This window comes from Protopterus annectens, chromosome 6.part1, assembly GCF_019279795.1.
Source record: "Protopterus annectens isolate FY-2018-M chromosome 6.part1, PAN1.0, whole genome shotgun sequence".
Taxonomy (NCBI): Eukaryota; Metazoa; Chordata; order Ceratodontiformes; family Protopteridae; genus Protopterus; species Protopterus annectens.
In genome coordinates this window covers 124,308,341-124,334,794 of record NC_056738.1, presented here as the reverse complement: position 1 = coordinate 124,334,794, position 26,454 = coordinate 124,308,341, and the positions used below count along the sequence as shown (strand labels likewise).

General features: G+C 38.9%; 1 protein-coding gene and 1 non-coding gene across 3 annotated transcripts in view; both read right to left on the bottom strand.

Moving 5' to 3' along the window:
- MAP3K20 (mitogen-activated protein kinase kinase kinase 20) overlaps window positions 1–26,454 on the bottom strand; it is a 1,351,048-nt gene that overhangs the window by 1,088,563 nt on the left and 236,031 nt on the right. The window lies entirely within an intron of this gene.
- LOC122805696 lies at window positions 6,579–6,682 on the bottom strand. Its single transcript, XR_006365405.1, has one exon. It is a non-coding gene; the product is annotated as a U6 spliceosomal RNA (small nuclear RNA).

Genomic DNA, 26,454 nt, shown 5'->3' with positions numbered 1-26,454 from the left:
TACTTTCCAGCAACACGCCATCCTTTTGACTATTAATCATATAACAAGGATACAGCAATTAGTAAAAAAAAAAGAAAAAAGTTATCAAATTTCTCTTGGAAGCTTGTTATTATGTGTCACTATGCAAGCACTGCACAAAACTAGCAGATACAGGAGAAAAATACTAAACCATCTGTGCCTGTCATCTCCAGGAACTAGACTGAACTGAAAGGCTCATAATACAGCGACAATCTAGAAGAAGCAGTTATACCATATCCAGTTAGAAACCTTGCAGCAGCATTCTAATTGTGAGATACCACAACAAATGTGTACAATCAGTGGCACTGCAACACAAGGATGCTACATGTGCAGGCAGTAACACTTCTGCAGGACAGTAATAATAACAGTTATACAGACTGAATGCAAGTGAGGACCACCTGGTGTGCATAGTCTGCAGTTTGTCCTGTCCTTTCATGGTGTCATAGAATGGTTAAGAATTATTTATTTGTCAGATGGGTAGAGGTATTAGGATAAGGGATTTATGAGAAAAGGCTAGGATTGCAGAACCCCCACATTAAATACAAATGTTTCCAAATACATGCAAATCTGGATACCCGACAGTTGATCTGGAGTTGGTATATATATTCCAAATACATGCAAATCTGGATACCCGACAGTTGATCTGGAGTTGGTATATATATAAGTAAAGAGAGAGCTGTGGGAAGCAAAGTCTCCACCACAATTGTAATTTTTAAGATCAAGGGGTCCAAAAAGTAGATTAAATGAGGGTCACTAATGGCCAAATGTGAGTATACCAACTGTAATGAAGTCACATTATTCAGAGATGCATGCAACAACTCAGGCAGATATGGAGAGTTGTCAGGTTTCCTTAGCATTTTAAATCTGCAGTAACACTCATTTTCAAATTCTTAAAATATTTTTGGCTTTATTACTCTTGAGGAGGCTATTAATGTCAAACTGTTCCCTACTCCCACCTTTGTGAAGTAGCAGATAAGCATTCATCATAGTCCCTGTGGCAAATCATTTTCGTAGTGACTTGTCTAGTGTTGAATTTATCTCTATATCATACATACACACACACACACACACACACACACACACACACACACACACACACACACACACACACATCTAATACAATTATATGGACAAGGATAATACAAGTTTTAAGAACTATTTACTGTATTAATATAAAACTAAACCTACTGCCATGTTTTCTTTCACAACTAAATCCTGGTTCTAATTTTAACCTCGGCACTCATTTACTTGTAGTGCCTGAACTGTAATGGTGACATTTAAAATGCTCAAAATTCCATTTCAGTTACAGCACTCTGCTGTGAGTGTAACACTTAGCCTTCAGCTAACCACTTATAAACTAGAAAAGCTTATCATTCAACATTAAATAACAAGTGACACAGCATATTTTTAATATTCTAGAGACGCAATAGTAGCAGGGTTGTGTATGAATCTCGACATGGGACAGTGCAAGCATCAGAATAAATGGATCTGGCTTGTCAAAGCAGAAGATAACACGGTAGTAGATTTTTTTTTCTTTCTCTAGTTCAGAAATTGTAGTTAAAGCAATCTTTTTTCTTTATATCAGTGACATACTGAATCAGAGGGGCACAGACCTCCAGTGACCCGCAAAAGTGTGATGCTCTCTTGTGCAAAAGGGAGACTATGTTTTGGTGTCGGAGATGAACATTCACTGAAAAGATGGTAAGGGCTGACTATGAAATGCATTACAAACTGCAGTTGTGTTAGATGATGATCTCTCTTCTGAAGTTTGGGAGCTATACTGGAAAGATGGTATGGGATTGCTATGAAATATGCAAAAAGTGTAGTGTCAGAAGATGGTCTCATATCTGCATGACATACATCACTTCATATCATACACTACCATCCTCCTCCTATTTCTTAAACCATTCACATTTCTGTGACTGCAGAAAGTACAAGCTTCAAATATCAAAGTTAAGGTATTGCATCTCAAAACACCATTTATAAATGGTAAAGTGATAAAAAATGCAACAAATAAAACAAAATCATTAGAGAGATAACAAATAGTCTTTTACACCAGAGTTGAACTAAGATTTAAAAGTCATCCCACCCCCTCATTGGTTATTTCAAAAATATGGGTTTTAAGTGCTTTTTGAAAGCTGACTAAAGACATATACAAACCACTGAAAGTAGTAAGTTCTAACAAGTCAGAAGCCTCAAAAGCATACAGAAATGTGTAAATGTTACTCATTTACTAGGAAAGTGAGCTGGTAGGTTGACTATTTTAGCCATGGTCTAGGCTTGTAGAGCAGTATTTATTGGTGGTTGGTAGCTGACATAGTGGTTAAAGTGTTTGCCTCACAAACACAAGGTAGCAGGTTTGATTCTCACCTTTAAAAAATGGAATTGGTTGGCTTAAAATTGCTCACAAGGGCAGCTAGCCTAGAACTTGCCTATGAACATTTGTGTACCAGGAAAAATCTAACTAGACTGTAAGTACCCATTTTCAGTGGAAGTCAGGGGGAACAGCTCCAGATACATCAAAAATTACTTGGTTAAGATATACAAGAATGCCAAACATAGGGTATGCAATAAATACAATAAGTTCAAGAGTAGTCAGGTTTGTAATGCTAAACAAAAGATAATCAGTAGTGACTTATATAATGAGGTAAGAAAGAAAAAGATGGAACAGAGGAAATGGATAGGTTTTAGAAAAGGGCGTTAGGAGAAAATGTCAGTGTAGCAGGGACTGAAGAGGGGTGCATGGGTTGGAGAGGCATGAAAATAGAAGTAGATGGGAAGATAAAATCAGAATGTAGACAAATAGTGAAGAATAGTATGTCAGACAGATTACAACTAAAGAGTGAAGATCGGTTTCAGCTAAAGAGTTTAGCCTGGGTTATTGTAACAGCAGACAGAAGATTTGGAGAGAATTCCTTTAGTGACTGTTTAAAGGCTAGCAGGTTTTAGTTTGACCTTGTAGATAGTGGTAAGGATGCATCTACATTATTGGGCCAGCATGTGCTCTTGATTGCTTTGGAAGCCAGTGTCTGTAATACAGTACACTGCTGCCCTTTGGATTGCAGAACAGTATGCAAGAATTTGACATACCATCACTTCCTTGTCTGGGACACAGTCAACCACTACCACATGGTCAGAGATATCAAACAGGAGCTAGCAGACTGCTACCATCCTCATATGGAATCAAGGGGAGTGCACGAAATGCCCATCCCAGTGGATACAAAGATTTGTGAAGCATTAACCATTCTTGCTATGCAAATCACACAGCATCCAGCTGGGGACACACAAAGTTTCGCAGGCCTCTGCCTCACAAATCATACATCAGTCCTAGATGAGGTGCTGACGTATCTGGAAGAGCACATTTGCTTCTTATCAAAAGCAAAGGAAAGAACCACCACTCTATGCAGGCACTGTACAACAAGGCAAATTTTACGACTACATATACATTGTCATCAACATACCATCAGCTCCATATGGCATCTAATATATCAACAAGGGTTTCTACTCTATTTGCCAGGTGGTGTGCAATTCACTGGGTACTATATAAAATGTGTCTGTGTGGCCATCCAGGCAATTCCCATGATTTCCACATCTTGAATATATAGGACCTACACCAGCATTTCATATAGGGGAATTTTCCATGTGGTCATCTAATTGGTGGACGCACACATTGAATCTCTGTGGCATGTAGACTTGGAAGTCACATGCATACAGGTAACACCCATAACAGTAATCACTGCTGGTGTTAAAAGGCGATGCCACATATGCCTTAGTGTCATGGCAAATCGTAGCCCCCACACAGTGACAGAGTTGTTGTAGAAAACCACTGCAGACACAGAACACAATCAAAAGCATGTTCAGAGTGTTGAAATCTCACTTCCACTGCCTGTTTATATCCGGTGGTGCACTGCAATATGCTCCAAAGACATGCAGCAAGATACTTGTGGTGTGCACCATGCTAATGCTAAATTACATGGTGCTACAAAAGCAGTTACAGCAAAGGCAGATCACAGCAGTGTGTGGCATACATGTGACAGCAGTGGAAGAGCAGCTGGGTAACAAGCTGGAGAAGGATAAAGCTGCAGCAGGCCCCCATGCATGGCAGAGGTGGGTGCAATATATTGTGGCACTGGCAAAAAGGTGGCATCTAGTCCACAACTAATGGCCAAGATAAGATGAATACAGAACAAAAAGTGATGCATGCAGTTACATAATTGGGAAATGTATTAAAGTGCACTGACTGGCCATACAGTACATCAGACATTACCGTACACACATTGTCCAGAAGGGTAAGCAGGGCAAAGTCATCATCATCATCTGCACAGTTGTGGGGGGATAGTGCTGGTGGATATCATTGATAGTATATAAGGAAGGGTCACAGTAGTGCCTATAGCAAGCATACATGCCTGGGGATGTCAGGGATCATGTCTTCAGTTAATTATCTAGCAACTTCAGGCAGCAGAATTCTGGTTGTACGTACCATGTGCCAGTCATGTTCTGCCTGGAGGCAGGTGATCCATGGGAGGCTGTAGCATGCTGACTTATGTGCAGGAATGTCAGAGTGGTATAGGCAGATGGAAGTCTGCCATGTTCAGGTAGGGATAAGTGTCACCCCAGGGACAAGTACTGGGAAGTCAGCTGCTGGTGAACTGTGGGACCCTGAGCTGGATACCCTCACTGGTGGGCTTGCAGTGCTGCTGAATGAATGTCAGGCACATCCATGTGAACATCTGTGGTCAACAGTGCAGGCCACAGTGAATTCAAATGAGTGTCAGCCATGTTCATGTACTGTCCACAACCAGTGTGGTGGACACAGTGAACCCTGATGTGTGTCAGCTACACCCACATGACCGCCAATGGTCAGTGGTAGAAGTTGCAGTGCAGTAAGATGAGCGTTGGCCACATCCACACAATCATCCATAGTCAGGGTGGAGGACAAAGTGAATCCAGCCATCTGTGCAAAGTGACTATGAACACCTGCATTGTGCAACTGTTCCCCACCTTGGCTATGGTGCATATCTGGAAGCAGTCACAGGGATGCACTAATGGCTACCATTTTCCACATTTGCTATAATAGGTGGAGGTATTCATCGAGGCCATGGAGGTCTTCAAGTAAGCCATGCAGCACACTAATGTCTTCTGGCATGGTCTGCTTAGCATTTATCTCTGCCAGGATCACAGTCTTGCACATCCGCTGGCTGACATATACTAGTGCAAATCTACATCCCGCAACAACTGAACCTTAGGGTGCTGATGGTCACACACACCACAGCCCAATGATGTGTGTGCACTGCAGACATGGGGTGGCCCTGATACGCTGGCTATATTGGCGCTGCTTGTGTACCATGTGCGGAACTCACACACGTAGGACTCCCTTCGCTAAACACAGGCCCATCCTGAGCCTCTGTAGTCCACTCAGCTGTAAGTGAGGGAAATATTCCCTCCACTGTTATCATTGCCGAAAGTTTCACTGTGTCATCAGATTATGTCATGTGCACTATGACATCACTGTCAGCCTCAAAAGACATGCTGGCATCGACACAAGCTGTGGTTCTAGAACTTTTCCCAATGGAAAAATAGACAACATACCATTGTGTAAGCCTGTGCATATGTGACTACCATCACTGTGCAATACACAATTGGCTGCAGGTCAAGAATATATATATCTCTCTACCTATCTATATATAGTATATCCTATGAGTACATACATACTTTGTGCTGCAGGTTGCACTGGATAACAGAAATGCTCTATAGTATGTTTGAGTAAACTCTGCAGTGGTGCTAGGAAATGTTCTTCTGTATTGGTCACATAACTCATCTGATGCATCCCTACAGGCACGAGGGCAGTCATAAGCTGTGTCTCCACTGAAAGTTACAAGGAGCTCCCCAGTTTCTGTTAGCTTACAATGTAGTGGAGTGTACTTTCAGAGGGCAACCACTTTGTGGTTATGTCTGGAGCACTCTTCTTTCTGTAGAGGATTATGTTGGTGATCCTGCAATGCATCTACAGCACTGTCTGGCTATGTGCACTCACAGTATTTACTTCCTAAATCATTTCTGCAATACCTGATCTTGGAAGGCCTTGTCTGCCTTACCCTACACCAGAAGTCCCCTGCTGTAGATGTGTAAGACTTGCAGCAGAATCTCAGTATTCTGTGGGGTAAAGTTTTCCATGCTCTGCCATTCTTTCAATGCAACTACAGCTCCAGTACACAAATGGGAACACACTCAGACTAATGTGTGCATACAGGACTGCCCATGTCAGCAAACACCATCATAGGTTTATAAGTAAGCACTAGGCAATTGTCCCTATAGATGATTTTTAAGCCTAGCCAATTTTCCTTAGGAAGAATGAAACCCTGTACCACTTGTCTATGAGGTACACCCCTTAAACATTAAGCCAAGTCCCAACCCCAAAAGGATGACAAACTCAGGAGTGCAAAACCCCCTTGTACTGCACTGCACTGTCAGCAATCCATCTGCATGGTGATGGAGTAGAACCCACAGACTTCTGTACCAAAGGTGAGTATGTTACCTGCTATGCTACTAACACCACTTTTAAAAATATGGAGTGCTTCACAAATTTGCATGTCATCCTTGCAGCAGGGCCATAATAATCTTCTTTGTGTCATTCCAATTTTAGTATATGTGCTGCTGAAGCCACCTACCACCTCACTGCCCATACTACTCCTCCTGTGGTCAGTATGTGCTATGGCATAACAGTTAAGACACTGTTCCACAATGTGGTATCTTTGGGCATATGATCCAACTGCAATGTACTGTGCCCTAGTGACAAATGCATACTGTTTGCCCACTGCTTTGCCAGCCTGAGTATCCTCATTACCCATTCCTTCAGTCTGCATGGCTATGTAACAGTCTTTTTGTGTTCTACCTAGACCCTCCTCACCATGCCAGGTGTGTATGCTGTCCTAGTTGTTGCCTGTGTCATGATCTGTTGCCCATCCAGGGCTACAACCTCTTTTGCCTGTGTAAAGAACTATGAATGGAGGCATGACCTATTCCCCCCCAACTCTAGGATTCCAATCTGTTCTGCCTGTTTCCCTGTACTCTTCCTGTTTTGGCCCTCCCCAACTTTACATTATACCCTTACCAGGCTAAACGCAGTGCTGTACTATATGACAAACATGTGTGGTAGCCATGCCTCCAGGGAGCTGTCCTTGTATATCATTACCAGTACTCCTGTCATTTTCCCTATATGTCAGTATAAGATATCTGCTGTCTTCCAACAATGTGATTTAGTGTGAAGTTCTCTGAATCACACCAGTAATGTAATGCATTATCAGCCTTTCTCCATGCATGAAGACTGCAATCAAGTAAAATATGTGCAGCTTGGAGCCCGGCCATGCTAGTAAAGATATTAAATGCACTAATGTCCACTGTCATCATGCTACCCAGTTACCTCGTGGCCATACTTGGGTATGTAAGTCTTATATGGTATGCTTGCCTATGAAGCCAGGACACAGCAGCTGTCTCCCTCCCTTGTGCTAATGACTATATGCACCATGTTGCCATAGTTGGGCATTTGACAATTGTGCTGCCCATTGTTGCACACCTTCTGATGACCATGATGGGTGTCACAGTTCCCCCTAGCTAACACTTTCATGCCTGGACTTGAACTGGACTTCTGACTCTACTTTAGCCAGCTCTGAGTCTGGCAAGGATCATGCATGGTGCCAACAAGGAGACAAACCTTTTTGCATGTTTCATATTCAGCACAGAGCACATCTGTAGAGGGCAATTACAAAGGTGTCATTTATATATATTGCCCACACAGCAAGTGATGCCAAGTGCATTAACCACTCTAATGAGCAGTGCTGGCATAAATATAGTGAGGCATGACCCAAGCCTTTTTTGCCAATGGAAAGAGAAGGTTAGGAAGACAACCTCCATCTTACAGAAAGATTTCATTTTTTTGAGTCATTATACAGTAGGCCTGAAAGAATAGACAATCACTTTCTGCTGTCACAGAAATGCTATGCCAACAAAAATGTGTTACTTTTGCTTTGCAAAGGAGAAGAAAACTGCAGCAAATACAATAGGTTGCCAGAGGAAGTTAGTGTCCTGTATTACTAACATAATCTTACCTGTGTCTAAGCTGCTTACCACAGTGTTGTTTTTTACATTTTAATATTGCACCATTGCCTAGATGTACATTGCTTTTTTCAAGTGTTACTTTTCAAGCAATTGTAGTACGCTGATTTATTACATTGCGCTTGTTATCCCTTACATTCCAAGGAAACATATATGACAGCTATGACATATCTGTAAACCATGTGTTCCACAACAGTGAGCAGTATGTGTGTTCAGTTTAATAATTTCATCACTGCTTCAGTTTTCATTAGTTGTGCACACTGGTTTATATCCATACAGTGTGTGACGTTTTTACATACCTATGACATTGACAGTGTCAGTCATATCTACTGATGGTACCTTCAGACATATAATGCATGTTCTCTATGCACTGATATACACTACTCTGCTGACTGACATTAGAGCCAGTCTTAAGAAAGTATGCCACATTATACTAACCATTGTATAAGTGTCATGTTTCTCATTTAATAACATGAATTTGTTTTTTCCTCCATTTATTTTCAATTCTTCCAGGAACACATATGAAGCAGATGGCAGTAAGTTGGTAGGCTATGCACCATGCACTGGCCACTTCACCAACTGCTGGGATGGTTTCCCTGCAGGATAAGGAAGGTCAACCTATGGAAGGCGACCTAGACTGCTCACTGGTGGCCCCTAGTGCTAACACTCTAGTAGGTGGCTTTGGGTGTTCATTAAAGAATGGCAAGGAGGGGCTTGGATCATGTGGCAAGAGGTGCAGAGGCTGGTTAGATCTGAGGCATACTAGTGGCTTGATACTTGCACTGGCCACCCTAGAGAGCCTCATCATGACATGTTCAGTCATCTAGCCATCTGGACCTGACCAATGGGCCATAACAGGTGAAACCCACCCATGAGGTTAGTCACAGAGGTGTCCGACTTCTGGCAGGTTTCTCGCTGGGATAGCTTAGCAGGCTGTTCTCATACCACCCTATCATGGTATTCTCCTTCCATGTGTGTCACTCACCCTCCCTTGTTTGTTGTCCAGTCATCCCCATCACAATTTATCCACCCTCTGCCTGTCTACATTCCTCCACTGTGACCCCATTCTGTATTACCACCTCTCCTGTCAGTCTTTGTCTGTGATGTAGGGGGATGTGTGAGCATCTGCCCTACTACCATCCTTACACCCTCTTTCCTAGCCATAATTTCCCATATTTCCATCCCCTGCTACCATTTCTCAAAAAAAAAAAAGTTCTTCTGTGTTCTCGATTGCTATTCCTTCTTTCTGACTGTCCAATAACCCCCATTTCCCCTCCCATTTGTAATATAAAATAAGTTGCTACTTTGCTGTGTACCCCACATATAGACTCCCAGCCATGCCAGTACTGCACAAATGCTGTGCTTCAATTCATGCTAGGCACATAACTCACAATGGCGTGGTCCAGGATCACATAGCCACTCATAACATGGTTTACTCAGTTGTGTGGTTGCTGCCTTTTCATAACTGAGCAGCTTCATTATGCAGCACTGTGATGGCATTAATGCAGCCTAAGCGATGTGAGATCATAACTCACTACCTTAACCACACTATTTACAACAGCAAGGTTACATTATGAATCTTTCTGAAAACACCCTACTGTGCACCATCATACTCTGCCTACATACCTAACAAACCCATCAATGGACATATGGATATTTTTTGTAAAGTCTTTTACTTCTAGGATATCACATACCCTTAAACTTTAAACTGTGCAACAAGCTAGTAATGGTTGTAACAGCTAAATGTCCATACATATTCCATGCAGTTATCTAAAAATATTCAAAGCAAACATCAACCAAAATAAATAGAAGCCTAAAGCTAACAACTCGCAGTAATCAGAAAAGAATAACATTCTGTAGGGTTTATGGAGCCTCAACTGTGACAAGATTGAATCATTTGCTGTTTTCAGAGTACCTCACACATTTGTACTACACTTTTTATCAAACTTGTGTGCATAGCTCATTAGCTCATTTGTAAAACAAAAAACAAAACAAAAAAAAAATAAAATAAAGGTCAAATGAAATCCCCAGATACTTTCCCTTATTGCACAGGTTCATACGGAAGTACTTTGCAGGCCATTTAAGCCAAGTCAATTTCCCTTTCAAAGGTGAGACTCAAACCCTGTACCTTGTGTCTGCAAGGTAAACACCTTTACCACTGCCAGCTCAACCAAACTGATATGTCAGTCATTATTAAAACTTTCTCTTGCCCTAGAAATTCAGTCTAGCTTATCATGCTTTGTGAAGGTGACCAGTAAAGATGACTGTACTCTGTCACAAATAACTACAGTACAGTCTCAAAAAAAAAAAAAAAAAAAAAAAAACTGCAGATTTGGTTTCCTGTGCTGTGAAACATGCTTTGTTGGTCTAGGAAATGAATAGTGTGCCCATAAAACTAGCAATACAAAGAGGATTATTTGTTTACCCCCAAGGCATCACAACATGTTCGTACCCAAAGACGATATTAACCACATTTTTCTAAATGCTTTAGTCCTCGAGACATATACATTGGAAATGTTTAGGAAAATTTACCTGGTTTAGTCCATGAAATGTAAAATACATTCACCTGCTTCCCCAACTGAAGGACAGCATAAAGGCAGTTGGGTCTTCTGAATATCTAACATGACATTAGTCATAACAGTGCAGTTACTTCAAACAGCTACCCCATTTTTATGGAAACAAGGTTCTGAGGTCATAAAGCCTCACAACTCTAAAACTCTCCTTACTAAAGTACCTACTAAGAGAAGAAACCACTAACAATGAAAGAAATTTCAAAGGAATTGAATAGTTAGACTCAGAAAAATGTTCTGTCAGTCTTTCCAGTAGAAAATTCAGATCCTAGCTCAAAAGAATTGAGTTCTCTGAAGGACAATTTGAAGAATCACTAATGAAAATATTTTCATCCAGGCAAAGGAAAGGCACTCTTGGAAGACAAGCTAAGGTTGAACAGTAAACGTTAGCAGAATAAGAGAGCCCTAGGCAAGGAAATGAGAAAGGCAGTCAAGTATGAGTGCCAGATGTGTACAAAAATTAACTGCTCACCAGAGGAAAATATCTTCCATTCAGCCTAGTAACATCCTCTTGTGGTAAATTCTGGGCTACGTTTGATAAGATCTTAATCACTGGAGGAGTAAGCAGCTCTCTTGCATGAAACAAAAAAGCCACAAAACCACAAAGCCATTCCTAATACCAAAATTGTCCAATACGCAGATGATTCAACTTTGATCTGCTGTGCCTCCAACCTAACAGAACTGCAGTCTCTAACTCAAACTGCGTTCTCAACCACTGAAAAATGGATGCACCAAATCCACCTCTCACTTAACGCTAACAAAACTAAGATTCTTCTATTCACTCCCTCTAAATCCACTCCTACTGATAAAAACTAATTTCAAATTACCAGCCTTAACAACTCCATCATCGACATCGTTCCTTCTGCCAAACTCCTGGGTTTCACCATCGATGAACACTTAAAATTCAATACCCACATCCAACTTAACATCAAGAAAACCCACATAAAACTCGGCCTACTGTACAGAAACAATCACTTCCTCTCTCCCTCTACTAGACATACTTTGGCCACCACATATCTCCTCCACTAGACAAACTTTGGCCACCACATATCTCCTCCCATCACTTATGTACGGCGCTCCTCTGCTTACTAATCTATCTTCCACCCTTACCTCCAAATTGGAAGTATGCTACAATAAAATCTCCAGATTCGCCACCAAGGCAAACTCCTTCTCTCATCACTGCACCTCCCTACAAACTTTAAATTGGCTTGAACTCCCCAATCAACTTGACTTCCTCCAAATTGTCTCAGCCCACAAATTATTTCAACCCACCAGCTGCCCCGCAGTATCTAATATTCAACCATACACCCCCCCCTCAGACCCCTTAGATCTACTCACCAAAACCTTATTACCATCCACAAACCCTAGCGCCCAGCTGGTCAGCTTCTACTCTCCTTTTCCCTAGCTAAAAAATGGAATGCCCTGCCCTCTACACTGAGGACCTGTGACAACCTAAACACCTTCAAAACTCAACTTCATTCCTACCTGTTTCTTCACAGAAAATGTAACTACACTCTTCATCCCATACCTCCCAAGCTCCCCTCCTCCTTCTCTCCTGGCTAACCTTCATACCTTTCTAATTTCTCTCATAGACCTAGATTATAAATGTAACTAACATCAACATCCAACCTTATGCTCTATGCCTCTCATCCTCCTGGACAATTTCTTTAATATCTTAATTGCTTTATTGTATGATACTTATTCGACTGCAATTCTACCTGTTGTTTTTTGTAATACTACCTACTGATTGTAATTTAAATATTTTTCTTTGTAATTCATTATGTGATGTAACTTTGTATTATGGAGCTTTTCTCCCCGGGCCTCCACTGAAAACGGGCTCTTGAGCCCAGTGGACCTCCCCGGTCACCAAACTGGAATAAATAAATAATAATATAAAAAATATAAATAAACAGTACTCCAAGTTGCTAAGCAGAGTGAGTAAAGGGATGTAAGAATATATAACCTTCTTGCAGAATAGAAAAAAAAAAGAAAGCTGGGAGCAGAGTCCACAAACACATCTTTAATGACACAATAATAAAAAACGTAATAACAAAAGTTGAGCTCTTTCGTCCCTAAAATAAGGACATCATCAGAACAGTTAACCATTCCAAGAGAACAGTATATACACACACCTAACAAGTTGACGACTCATTAGTTTCCATTACTTCAACCAATCCATTTGGTTGACTACTTATAGTTTAATTAACCTGCTCAGCACATTCTTTTGAAATTACAACTAAATAAAAGTATAAAAATAAACACGAATAAGCATATATTAAAAACACACATTAAGAAACCACTTCATAGACAGTATAATGTAAAAATATTAAAATATTGTTTTCTAATATTAGACCTTAAAGTCATGTAATATTTACAAATAATAAGCAGCTTTTAATTTTACAACGCTCGCTATTGATTTCATTTCATTCAGTCCAGGAAAAACAGTTGCAATAGTTTTCAATTGCCAGTGTAGCTCTTTGTATTCTAAAAAGTCATCCCCAGGTCTAGCCCTGAAATCCATAGAACAGTGATCAATAGCATAAAATCCAAATCTATGGGTATCATAATAACTAATATGTTTAAATAATGCATTGCACACATCAGGTTTTTTAATGTCGCACAAATGACAAGAAATTTGTGCTTTAAATAGCTGTGTAGTTTTCACAATCTGTTGTCTTAATTTAAGCATTCCATATTTGTAAATGGCATTCAAGAACCTTCTATGACATATTTACATTGTTTACAGCGACCACACTGGGTCATTTTTACATTTATCTTGTCAACCTGTGTCCTTTCAAACATCATTTTAAAACAACTATATTTCCTATAAACTATCCTTGAGGTGCAACCTAAGAGGTTAAAATGCTCCTGATTAGTAACAAAAATCTTTCAATTTTTATCAATAATTGTAATAATCGTAAAAATCCCTTTTGAAGGACAACACACAAGCTTGGCTAAAATCAAACTTAGAAGGTTTACTTTGCAATGAAGATGCAACCATCTGCATTTGACAACCCCTTCCCAATAATGGAAAAACTCGTCCATTCTACCTCTTTATTTATTTAGTTATTTTATTTATTTATTTTTATTTTACATTTGTTGACCGGGATTGTCTGACTGAGCTGAACAGCCCCTTTTCAGCAGAGGCCCGGGGAAAAAGCCCCAACATATTAAATAATTTTCATTATAAATTAGCATTAAACAGCAATGTTACAGGATTATTACAAGGCATTAAGTAGCAATACAATGTTATGCTGTGTCAATAATCAGGAGTATAGCAAAACTATTTCAAGATGTATAAAAAGAAATATGTCATTAAGATGAATACAGTTTTTGGGGTAAGTGGTTACAAAAATCCAGTTTTATCATAATGTAGTTGCATGAAAGCAAGACAATTACAATAGAGTGTTTCTCTGAGGCAATTTGCTTAATAGATTTTAGAGGACAGTAGAAAGAGTAGTCAAGGAAGATTAGATAGAGCTAGTGAGAAGAGTGAGTTAAGGGCAGAAAGTACATTAAGGTATGAGAAGTAGGGGATGTTTAAGGAGGGAGAGTGCAGTGACAGAACCAGTGACTTTTAAAAGTGTTCTTTGGTGGCTGTCTTAAATTGTTTAGGATGTGTAAGGGTCATGATTTCTAGTGGGAGCCTATTCCAAGCAATAGTGGGGTGATAGCTGTGCATGTTTCATCCAACTTTAGACTTGGGTTTGTAGATTTGTAGTAGGTCTTGGTTAGAGCTTCGGAGAGGTCTGGAGGGAGAATAATGAGAGATGAGAGGGGATAGTGCTGGGCAGTAGGAAGGCTGGTACAGGATAGAATGGATGATCTGGAGCTGCGAGAGAAGAAGATGGTGGGGTAATTCAAGCCAGCTTAGGTGTTTTGGAGACAGACAGTGATAGGATTTGTAGGTTTGTTGGGCAGCAAATCTAGCAACCTTGTTGTTTGTAGATACCAGTTTGGTCAGGAGTGTTGAGTTAAGATTTATGATAATTTGAGAATTGTACATTAGACTGGGTAGAAGGTAGGTAAGAGAGAGAGAGTAATCTTAGCTTCAGAAGTAAGGAATTTCTTGTTATGGTAAAGGAGCCCTAGTTTTGAATGAGTCTTTTTGATACAGTTATTAACATGCAAGTCAGATTTAAGCTGATCTTCGATGGTTACTCCCAAGAGCTTAGTGCTGGATTCTACCTGAATGGGAGTGTTATTAAGGGACTGTATGGAGAAGGAGGGTTTAATATTGTTGAACATTTTAGGTAGGAAGAGTAACAGCTTTGTTTTTTAAGGTTAAGGATGAGCTGGTTGTTGGGAGAGCCATGTTTCAACTAAGTTAAAAGATGCCTGAGTAGCTGAGAAGAGCTTAGAAGGAGAGTTGGCTGTGGTGATGACTGTAGAGTCATCTACGTATTGCACTAAAGATGACTGAGGACAGAAGGTATAGAGCTGATTAGTAAAAATATTAAAAAGTAAAAGCCCTAGGATAGACCCTTGAGGTACACTCATTTTTACAGGGAGAAGAGGGGAGAGTGCAGAGTGTCATCTCACTGATTGAGATCTATCAGTGAGATAGCTGGCGAACCATGCAACCGTATCAGAGGAGAAGTTGAGGTTATGCAGTTTGTGTAGCAGAAGAGAGAGTGAGACAGTGTTGAAAGCTTTTGAGAAGTCCATGAATAGACAGGAAATAAGTTTATGGTCGTCCATGGCTATAGAGACTGTGTTGAGGAAGGATAATAGAGCTGTAGTGGTGCTATCTTTGGGTCTGAAGCTGTGTTGAGTGGGTGTAAGCAGATTTTCCTGTATTAGATACAGCATAACTTGTTTATGAATACATTTATCTAGTACTTTAGAGAGAGGGGAGAGGATAGCGATAGGTCTAAATTTGGAGATATCAGAGTAGTTACCTCCTTTGTGTATAGGTAGTGTGCAGCATTGTTTCCAGATGGAAGGGACTTTAGATTCAGAGATAGAGCAATTGATTAGGATAGATACAGGGAGAGCAAGAGAGTCAGCTGCTAGTAGAAGAAAAGTGGAAGGAATATTGTCAGCTGATGCTGTGCATGGTTTTAATTTAGAGAGTAGAGTTTTGATGTAGCTAGTAGGTACAGGTTTGAGGGGAAGGTATTTGAGGAGACAGGATTAGGAGTAGGTTCAGAAAAGTTGGAGATGCTAGTAGTAGAGGAGTTTGGGTTAGGGTTCAGTAGCTTAGATATTGAATCGATAAAATAGGTATTGAAGATAGTGGCAGTTTCTTCAGATGTCTTGCCTGGGCATGGATTGGGGGAGCTAAGATTACCGGGATGGAATATGTGGTTAATGGAGTTCCAGAATTTTTTAGGATTAGATTTTAGGGCTGTGGGAGGTTTGTTACAGAAGTAGAAGTCCTTTTTATCTTTGTTTATGTGTTTGTCAGATTTCTGAGTTCTTTATATTTTTGCAAGTCTGCAGGGAGCTTAGTTTGTGACCATTTTTCCATAATTTGTCTCTAATTATCATAAGGGTATGAGTGGCTTTTGAAAGCTACGGAGATATGGTGGACTTAAATTGGACTTTGCAAGAGGGAGCAAGTGAGTCTAAGATGCTAAGGAAGGTGGAGTTGAAGCGAACGGAGTGCAATGGGCCAGGAAATGGCAGTCACCACAAGAAACAATCAACAGGCCAGGAGGGGAAATAGTAAGGAGCATACAGTGAGAGTCAGCAGGTAATTAAAAGAGGTGGGGAGGTGTAGACAGAGAAGGAAGAGATGTTATAGCGAGGTATACACAGGTATTTGCAGTATGATAACAGTTAAAAGGAAGCCACAAACAGAAAAACAAAAAGAGTACAGCTCACCACGAGAGAGTTGACACTAGGGTAGAGGCTAACTTATAGATGGCAAAGAGAGACAGAGGCAAGTTTCCTAAACAGGTGAGTATTTGGGTGGGGGGGGTCTCAGTGGTAAGCACTTATCCTGTACAGTAGACAAAGTAAATCACTTGCAACACCAAACTGCAGGACCAACTGTAGACGGACTGGAATACCACCAAAAGAAACAACAACCAGTGAAAATAACGTTTTATTTTCTTCTTCTATTCTCTAGCGCCTCGGCTCACCAAAAGCCTTCAATGAGTAACAGTTAACATCCATTCACAGTATATATACACAAATATCAAGTCATTATACAATTAAGTAATTAAACAATCAATTATAAATCTAATTATCCAATTAAAAATCAATACATTAAATTACACTTTTCCAACAACATTCAGTATTTAATCCTTTAGGGGTTAACGTTTGATATTTTAAAATAAAAGTCAACTCTTTCCTTAAAAGTTCATTTCTTATTCTACCTTTACTAGCTTCATTTCTAAGAACCTGTTCCAAAATAGTTACCCTTAAGCTATCACATTCGGAATTATGATGTTTTACAAAATGCTGCGCCAAGGGACTTTCCATTTTATATATTTGTGTATATATACTGTGAATGGATGTTAACTGTTACTCCTTGAAGGCTTTTGGTGAGCCGAGGCGCTAGACAATAGAAGAAGAAAGTAGACAAAGTAAGATTAATTTGTGGTATGAGCTTAGAACATAATTTTAGTGTAAACTGGCTATACAATAGAGCACAGACATAATTCTAGGAGTTGGAGTAGTATCAGTAAAGGTAGACGCAGTCTTGAGGGAAAACACTTTGCTTTTAAAACCTAGAGAAAACAGGAGGGAGAGAGTGTGTTGAATATAAAAGCTAGGGGGAAAAAAAAAACAACAGAGATACTATACATGCAACTACTGATAACAGTTAGAGAGGAGTTAGTGGAGATAAAAATATGAAAAATACAGAAATAAATAAAGTACATATGATATTAACTTTACAGATTAGAGCACTTACTTCTACAATAACTCTTTCACATAACAATGGTAAAACTATCAACCATGATGTCCAAGTGTAAAACAACTGACAATAAAAATGTCGGCTGTAGTTCATGTAGTAAACATGTGCCATTTTGTAGTTGAAATAATCAAACTAACTGAGATATGAGAATATAGCTAAACAGAATTTCTATACTTTAACTCTTGAATTCTACAAGCCAGGTTAAGGAGTTAAAACAACTGGCAATCTCACAGCAACATAACTTAGAACTAAACAAAGTGAGCTACACTTCACATTCATAAGACTGCTACTAAAAGTATTTGACATAGAGATCATGCCACAAAGCAGTCACTGTACAAGTTAAATGCCCAATAATGCAATACCTAAATTCTACAAACCAACTGTCACCAGTTAACACTGCTAAATAAATTCCAACTGCAAACTACAGATATATGGTAAAAGTGTACAATACAGCAATTGGTACTTAAGTAGAAATATATCCAAAAGCAGATAAAAAAATAACATACATCAATTTATGTACAGCCTTTCACTTGTGTGGCATGAGACGATAACTCAGCCAAGCCGTGACTTTGTAAATATTTGAAAAGGTGCTTACCAAAGTCCCACAAATAAGTTACAACAGCATACAAAGCTCTTCCAGGTGAAGTAAATGCAGTTTACATGCTGAGTACAAGTGAAAAGCTGTTTACATCAGTAATATTAGGGACCTGCACACCACTGACATGAAGCCACAGACTAGTAGGAAGAGGAAAACAAAATGACGCAGAAACACTAACAGTTTAAAAATGCCCCAAAGGATTAAGGGTGAGAGAGAAAGAGTGGGATGCAGGGAAATGTAGTATCTGCAGAGTGTGATAGACAGGAAGGCAGAGGGGGATGGAGGGAAATGTAGTATATGCAGAGTGCAATAGACAGGAGAGTAAGGGTATTCAGGACCAGGAAACAGCAGTCACCACAAGAAACAATCAGCAGGCCAGGAGGGAAACAGTAAGGTGCACACAGTGAGAGTCAGCAGGTAAGTAAAAGAGGTGGGGAGGTGTAGACAGAGAAGGAAGAGATGTTATAGCGAGGTATACACAGGTATTTGCAGTAAGATAAAAACAGTTAAATGGAAACCACAAACAGAAAAACAAAAAGAGTACAGCTAACTAAGATAGAGTTGACACTAGGGTAGTGGCTAACTTATAGATGGCAAAGAGATACAGAGGCAAGGTTTCTAAATAGGTGAGTATGGGGGAGGGGTCTCAGTGGTATGCAGGTATCCTCTACAGTAGACAAAGACAGACTAATTTGTGGTATGAGCTTAGAACATACTTTTAGTGTAAACGGGCTAGACAATAGAGCACAGATGTAATTCCAGGAGTTGGAGTAGTATCAGTAAAGGTAGACGCAGTCTTGAGGGAAGACACTTTGCTTTTAAAAAGAAAGTCCCACAAATAAGTAGCAACAGCATACAAAGCACTTCCAGGTGAAATAAATGCAGTTTAAATGCTGAGTACAAATGAAACGCTGTTTACATCAGTAATATTGGGGACTTGCACACCACTGAGATGAAGCCACAGAAAAATTCATTTTAAAAAAACCTGGGGAGGGGGTAACCATATCTCTCAAACATGTGCAATAATTTTACACTTTCCATTTCAAATGTACTACTCTGGGATAAAATTCTAGACAGTCTTACACATTATCCTTTAACTAAGGATTTCTTCTGATGAATGGGGTGCCAGCTGTTAAAGTGTAAACAGCTGTTAGAACAAGTAGGTTTCCTAAATATAGACCATTCAAAATCTCTTTTCACTCTTCTTTTGGTTACAGACACATCTAAATTAATTTTGCCAAAACTAAATTCCAGAGTAAATTTTAGAAAAACTCATAGAACACTGCAAATATTGAAGAAATTGGTTTAGTTTATCCATTGTACTTGTCCAAAAAATAATGTCATCCAAAAAACAACCATATAAAGTCCAACAATTTTTATACTTAGAGGAAAATACATATTCATTTTCACAATACCCCATTGCCAAGTTAGCAAACATGGGGGTGCAAGCCACCCCCTAGTTTTGCTTGAACAGCTGGCCTACAAAGATTATAAAATTATTACTCAGAACCAAATCCATTAAAACTTTTAATGTCTTAATTGTACTGTGGTCTAATTTTGATTTAAAACACAAAAATTCATAAAACCAATCCAAACACAGGTTGTAGCAAATAACACAATATACATTCTTCACATCTATAGTCACAAAAATTAGGTCTTCAAAAAATAAATCATCTGCCATTCTACCCAAGAAGTCCTAAGAATCCCTATAAAGATGTCCAATAGCCAAAACTAATCCGTTAAAATTACTGGTCAATAAATTGTGCTATAGTAAATGTCTTCAATGCCTTTGCATCCACAATTAGCCGCAAGGGTGAATCAACCTGATTTTTGTGAATCTTAGGGATTCCTAAAACCATGGGAGTTCTGGGATGCTGAATATAAAGGTACTGAAATTCACCTTAAGTAATAAATTCATTAACTAAAAGCTTTTCCAAAACTAAATCCAGCTTCATATATGCTATATTCATCTGGTTTATGGAAACTTTCTCACAGGCATCTCGGTAAAGCAACATAAACATTTTATTAATATAGTCGTTAACATTCATTACCACTAACCCACTCCCTTGTCAGGTTTCATTAATCTAATTTGTTTGTTGTTAATAACATTTTTTAATAAAGACCACTCATTTCTTAAATTAACTGGGGGAACTTGTTATTGTTGTGGTAAATAATGTTTCTAATTTCAACCTCACAAATGTTTTCAAACTCAGAAATAACAGGATGTGTAGGAGGATTAAAAATACTAGTTTTTTTTACTGTAGAATTATTACTAATCACATTATTAAAATAAAAAATTAAATTTTATCACAAATAATTTAAAGTTAATAAGCACATTGCCAATATCAGCCCTCCGAGATGGGATGAAAGTAGCCCCTTTTCAAATGTCCGACCAGTCTCTAGTAACCAACACATCAATAAAATTGTAAATCTTAAAATCACTAAAACAGTTCAAAACAATGCCATCACTGTTCAGTGTCTGTATCGGCTCGCTCCGTTTGTCCCCCTTGCCCTCTGTCCTTTGTAATTCGACAATTGGTTATAGTGAGTTTATTCCTTCACTCCTACCCAGTGTTGTTCTAGTTACTTATAAAAGTAATAAGTTATTATTACTAGTCACTTTTCGGTGAAAGCAATATATTACTATTACTTATTACTTTTTTAATAAAGTAATATATTACTATTACTAGTTACTAACTAAAGTAAATCATTACTTTTACATAAGTATAGTTTATCAATTATAATATTGAGATTTACTCAGACAAGTAAGCACATGCATATAAGTGTATTATTGAAGTTGTATATGCAATGTTACAGTGATGATGAATATCATTTAACAGTTGAAAAACTCCAGCAGACTAGTCTTTATATAGCTGGACAGAACAGTGGTGCAGCAGTTAGCATCATCACCTCACAGTAAGAGGTTCTCTGGTTAGATTCTCAGCTGGGGTGCCGTCTGTGCATTGTCTGCATGTCCTCCCTACATTTGCTTGGGTTTCCTTTGGGTGCTTCTGTTTCCTTCCACATTCTCAAGACATGCTGCAGGTGGACTGGACATTCTAAATTGGCTACTGGGTGTGCATGTGTGTGCCTTCTGAGGAAGGTTGGGTGCTGGGCTGGCAACTTGATTCCATAAAACTGCACTGCCACTTGTTCTGTGGACTGATGATCTGCTGTGGTGATCCCTAACAGGAACAGCCAAAAGGAGAAGATGACTAGTCTTTATAGCTAGAGAGTCACAAATAATAATTAAACCAATCCACACACAGCCAGCAGCACAAGACCTATAAAAACCTATCACATTTTGTCTATTTTAGCAAATAAAATCAAAACCCAAAACAAATTTATATAGAACATAAACAAAAATTGTCAAGACTTAAAAGTTGGTTGAACATGGATCCATCCAAAGAGTCCTGCTTTGTACAGTGGGTTGGGGCATTGGTTGTGAAACCAATGAGCGGTGAGTTCAATTCAGATTGACAGCAGTATGGAGAACCAAGGCCATTTACTATACAGCAAGGTAAGAATATGAGCTCTAGCAGGCTATAATTGTACCAGTGTTAGGGCGTGTTTTAGTGGGTGAGAGTCTTATAGTACCATGGCAGGGCCAGAGTCTGGTTATCATTAGCTTTCTCCTCCTTGCAATGCTAAAAAATTAAGTAAATTATGCTCCAGACTAATTCTAATGATTTATTATGAATCGTACCTCTCAACCTGGAGACATCAAAAATCTGGACAAAGGCCCATAAAACGTAGGTACAACTGGCCAAAAATCTGGACATTAATAAACATAAAATTTGCATGTATAATAACGTAACTCCACCCACTCCAATGGAATTGTGGGATACCAACATTCAAATAACTGTGAAAATGTTCCCCAATTTAACATTAACTCTGAAAATATACATTCACATAGAAACACCAGTTAAGGTCCCTCTTTACAGCAAATCTTAAGGGAAGTAGTACGAAACAGGCATGTATTGCATTCTTTCTGCCATACCACACTTCTAGCATATACGCACTGATGTCACATTAGCTGCACCCTTACAGAAATTCATTAAAATAGTATACACCAGTAACTGTAGAATATATAAAAAAAACTGTGCATTCTATTAATCATAATATGAAACTAAAGTCTGTCACAACAATCACTGGTATAACAAGCCACTGTTGTTGTCACTATGTGATTATCAGTTCAATCTGATTAATAGATAAAATAAATCTGATTCGGAAACCTTCTGCTCTTGCAGCTTTGTAAATACCAATGTGAATCAGTAGGTTTTATAAACAAATCTGGTAGCTGCTGATGCTGGGCAATGACTCATACCGCTGTCACCAAAAGGCAAGACACTGGTGAAATGACTTGTTGTTTGTCTTTTCTTTTCCTGGTTAGGGGTTGCCACAGCGGAACTCTGGTCCGCTAATGATTGGCAGTAGATTTTTATGGTGCCGAGTTGCCAGCCCAACACCCAACCTTCAGCGAAGGCACGCCCTTTCACACATGTCTTTCGGATGCCACTCTACTGCGGGGAGGACATGCAGACTCCACACAGAAGGCACTCCTCCAAATTGTCTGAGTATATATAATATGATATATGTTTTTGTGTACACGTGTGTCTGTAAGTGCGTGTGTGTGTGCTCTTATAGATTGGCACTGTACCCATGATTTATCTACCTTGCACCCACTGTTTGCAATGAGGAGCTCCAGCTCCCTCACAATACTGAATTGGTTAAATTAAATATCAGAGAATGACTCAACAAAACAATAAAGTAATGTTTCTGGAATGTAGAAAATAACTAAATTGTAAAACAGCAATGTTGTACTCGTTATATATGTAGAAGCTGCAGCAGTCTTGTTCTTTAAGAGTACAGCAGTGTGTGCTTAAAATACCACTTCAAAAATATTGTGAAAAGTTTCACAGTGGAATGTGATGCATGGTTAAATGTCTTGTTTTATTAAATAGCTCAAATAATACCATGTATTTGTAGTGAAACAGCTGTGATCAACAATGAAACGTGATGGCAAACATTTGGTTGATAAGATATGTATACCAGCATCAAGAGTGTGGTATCTTGGGGAATTAAATTTATTCTTTGGTACGGTTATCTCAGGCTTAATATAATTAAGTAGCATGGGTGTGGAGGAGGCCCTTCCTGTTTGCAGCATTCCTCTTTGATAACTGCATCACTTAGTGTTTAATGCAACTTCAAAATAACATTTTTTTTAATTTAAAACCTAATAAATTGGTACTTTCTAAATTCTGCACTACCATACTTCTCAACCTCTTAGAACATAAAATCTGGTCAAAGACTAGCATAATGGGAGGACAAAGGTCCAAAAATAGGGACATAATTTAAAATATTACTCTTATAAACTTAGAATGCTGACAGAATAACAGGATTTCTGTTAGTATGCATTTTATGAAGGATATTAAATCTGAAGCTTATATATATATGTTATTATTTAGTGACTTCAGTCCTCCATGACTTACCAGAAAACCGTACATTTTATGAGAAAGAGACCAAAACTAAGACTGAATCTGGACAGTTGAGCGGTATGTTACACGCACACAACCTTCTCTCTTTTCTTTCATGCACACACATCTACCTTTTCTCTGCTCTCACACAGCCACACACTCATACAAACACCTACTTTCTGACACAGTAACACACACTTTGTCATATGAATGGCTAGTTTAAACTACATACATACACACACACACACACACACACACACACACACACACACACACACACACACACACACACAAAATCTCTCTTATACAGAAAAAAGGAACCGCCAGTTTAAGTAACACACATACTCATACACTCACTCACACTTACCTCAGCATGGCTAGTTTAAATTCCGCAGTAAGTGCAAACTGAGTTTACATCAGTAGCACGCATTAGTAGTCACACTAGAGTTGAAGTTGCTGCCTTTCAGTTCTAAAGTATAAGTTAAGGTGGCTTTTACTTGTTGTTAATGTTACGACTTACCTAGTAATTACAAACTTTATTATGGCATGTACGCTTGTACAGGACAGCTAAAATATTTTCCCATTCTACTCATGGACTTACTAACTTGCAGCAGCGCTATTATGACCGGGAGAAAATGCGTCTCTGTTAGTTTGTAAAACCTGTACAAGCTGCACTTATGTTATTTTAATGCAACACCATGCGTGTGCAGAATTCTAAGGTTACATCAGTCAAGTACAGCTCTAATTATTATCATTATTAGTTGACTGCAGCATATTACTCTTACTTGAAAATGTTTTCATTCTTGATATCCTTCAGAAAATGCACACTAATGCAAAACGTGCCATTCCCTATTGAAAATTTGTTCCTGATTTCAGAACACTGTCTCCCTCCACACACATGTTTGGTTAATGACTATGTTTAAAATTTTTGAGCTGAGATGTTGAGCGGTATATGAGTTCTGCGGGTACTGCCTCTTAAACTGCATTTCTTTACATCAGGGAAACATTTAAAACACAAACTCACTAACATGAAATCCACCTTACAAACAGCAGGATAATATGCAATCGTACCAACCAATTATTCCTGATTTTGCCTTAATTTTTTGGCCTACCTCTGGCAAATGTTTGATTTTCTGCTAAATTGTTGAGGATTTCAATTACTCAGTACATCGTATTGCTCAAAATGCATACTGACACAAAATATGTAAGTGAATTAGAATAATAGATGCCTGAATCTGAATCCTTACACCCCTCCTCCTGCATTATCTACATGTAGGTCATGAAATCAATGACAAGGGCAATTGTTCCTATAGTCAGTAAGCAGTAGCAAATGGTCCTCCTTAAAAGAGAAGACGCTGCCATCACAGGGTGGGTTTTTTTTTTATTGAAGTCTCTTAAAAGTGAGATGGTTCTGGTGCACTTGTCTCCACACTGAAATCGGGATTTAATGGGGTCAATCGGGAATTTGTGGCACCCTATTACTTTGAACCCAAAACCGGGAAATGCAGAGGAATTTGGTACAGTTGAGAGGTATGTTATGAATGCTACGTGCTACGAGCTGTGACAACATTGTTGTAATTTTTTATCCAAATTGCCCCTTCAAAGTTTCTATTACCTCCTAACATCTGATTAATAGCCATACTGGTTTAAGCAAAAGTAACTCACATTTAAGTTATTAGTTACTAAAAAAAGTAATATATTACTATTTTGAAAAAGTAACTAGTTATATTACTAGTTACTAGAAATTGTCATATATTACAGTAATATATTACTTACTGTAATATATTACTCTCATCACTGCTTTTACGTAAAGCTCATTAACTGTACGGAGCACCTCAGTGGAGGAAACCCTAAAAGGTCTTCCAACTGGAACCTGTTCCCTTCATGATTAGTATGGTGTTTGTCTCCATTGCCTTCTAATCCAAAGCCACATCCATGGTTAGAAAAGTCAATATTCCTCGTAACTGTGGGTAAGGGTTATACCCTCTCAAACTCACAGTCTTTAGTGTCCCTCAATAGTTTCTTTGTTTTATTGTTTTTGGCATGTAGAATAATATGACTGATCCTTTGAAAAATACCAAAATAATCCTTATATTTAGAATCAAACATTAAATCAGAACCGATATTCTAATCTAGTTTAGTAATCATACTGAGCAACCAGTGCATTTTTTTTAAATCATTGTGCCTAACAAGCAACCCCATAAGCTCACAGCCATGTCTACCAAACATATCTAAGAGCTCCTTGTGTAAATCAGAGTCCCTTAACAGTCTTGCAGGGAATTTCCATACTCAGAGCTCCTTAGGAAATATGTTGACTTGAATGCATTCCCTGAGACAGCTATTCTCCAGTTACAACTTCCGGTATTTCAATAAACTATCATTAAACATTTTTAGTTGCAAATCAACTGTAAGTGGAGGTTTCACAACAGTATCTGAACTGAAACACCATTCAGCCAAAGATCTCAACCAATCTTAAGGGGTAAACCCAACCTGCTGGGGTGCTGTGACGGTTGTTGTTAGTGCATTGACCATACATGAAAAAATATCCTCATTAAATACTAAGGCTGCATTGGTAAAGTAACCCTGCAAACATTGAACCGGAGTAATTCTGGACATGGTAAAATCACTTTTTAAGTGGTATAAACCAGAGTCTTGACTTATAGCAATGGCTTTGTCCAAATCCGAAACTCACTGGTTAAGCTGTTGTATTAACAGTGACAAACTGCCAATAGAAGAAACAATTTCTTCACTAGATAGGTGCAGATTTCTATCAGTTCAACTGGACATACCAGATGACATGATGGTGATGAA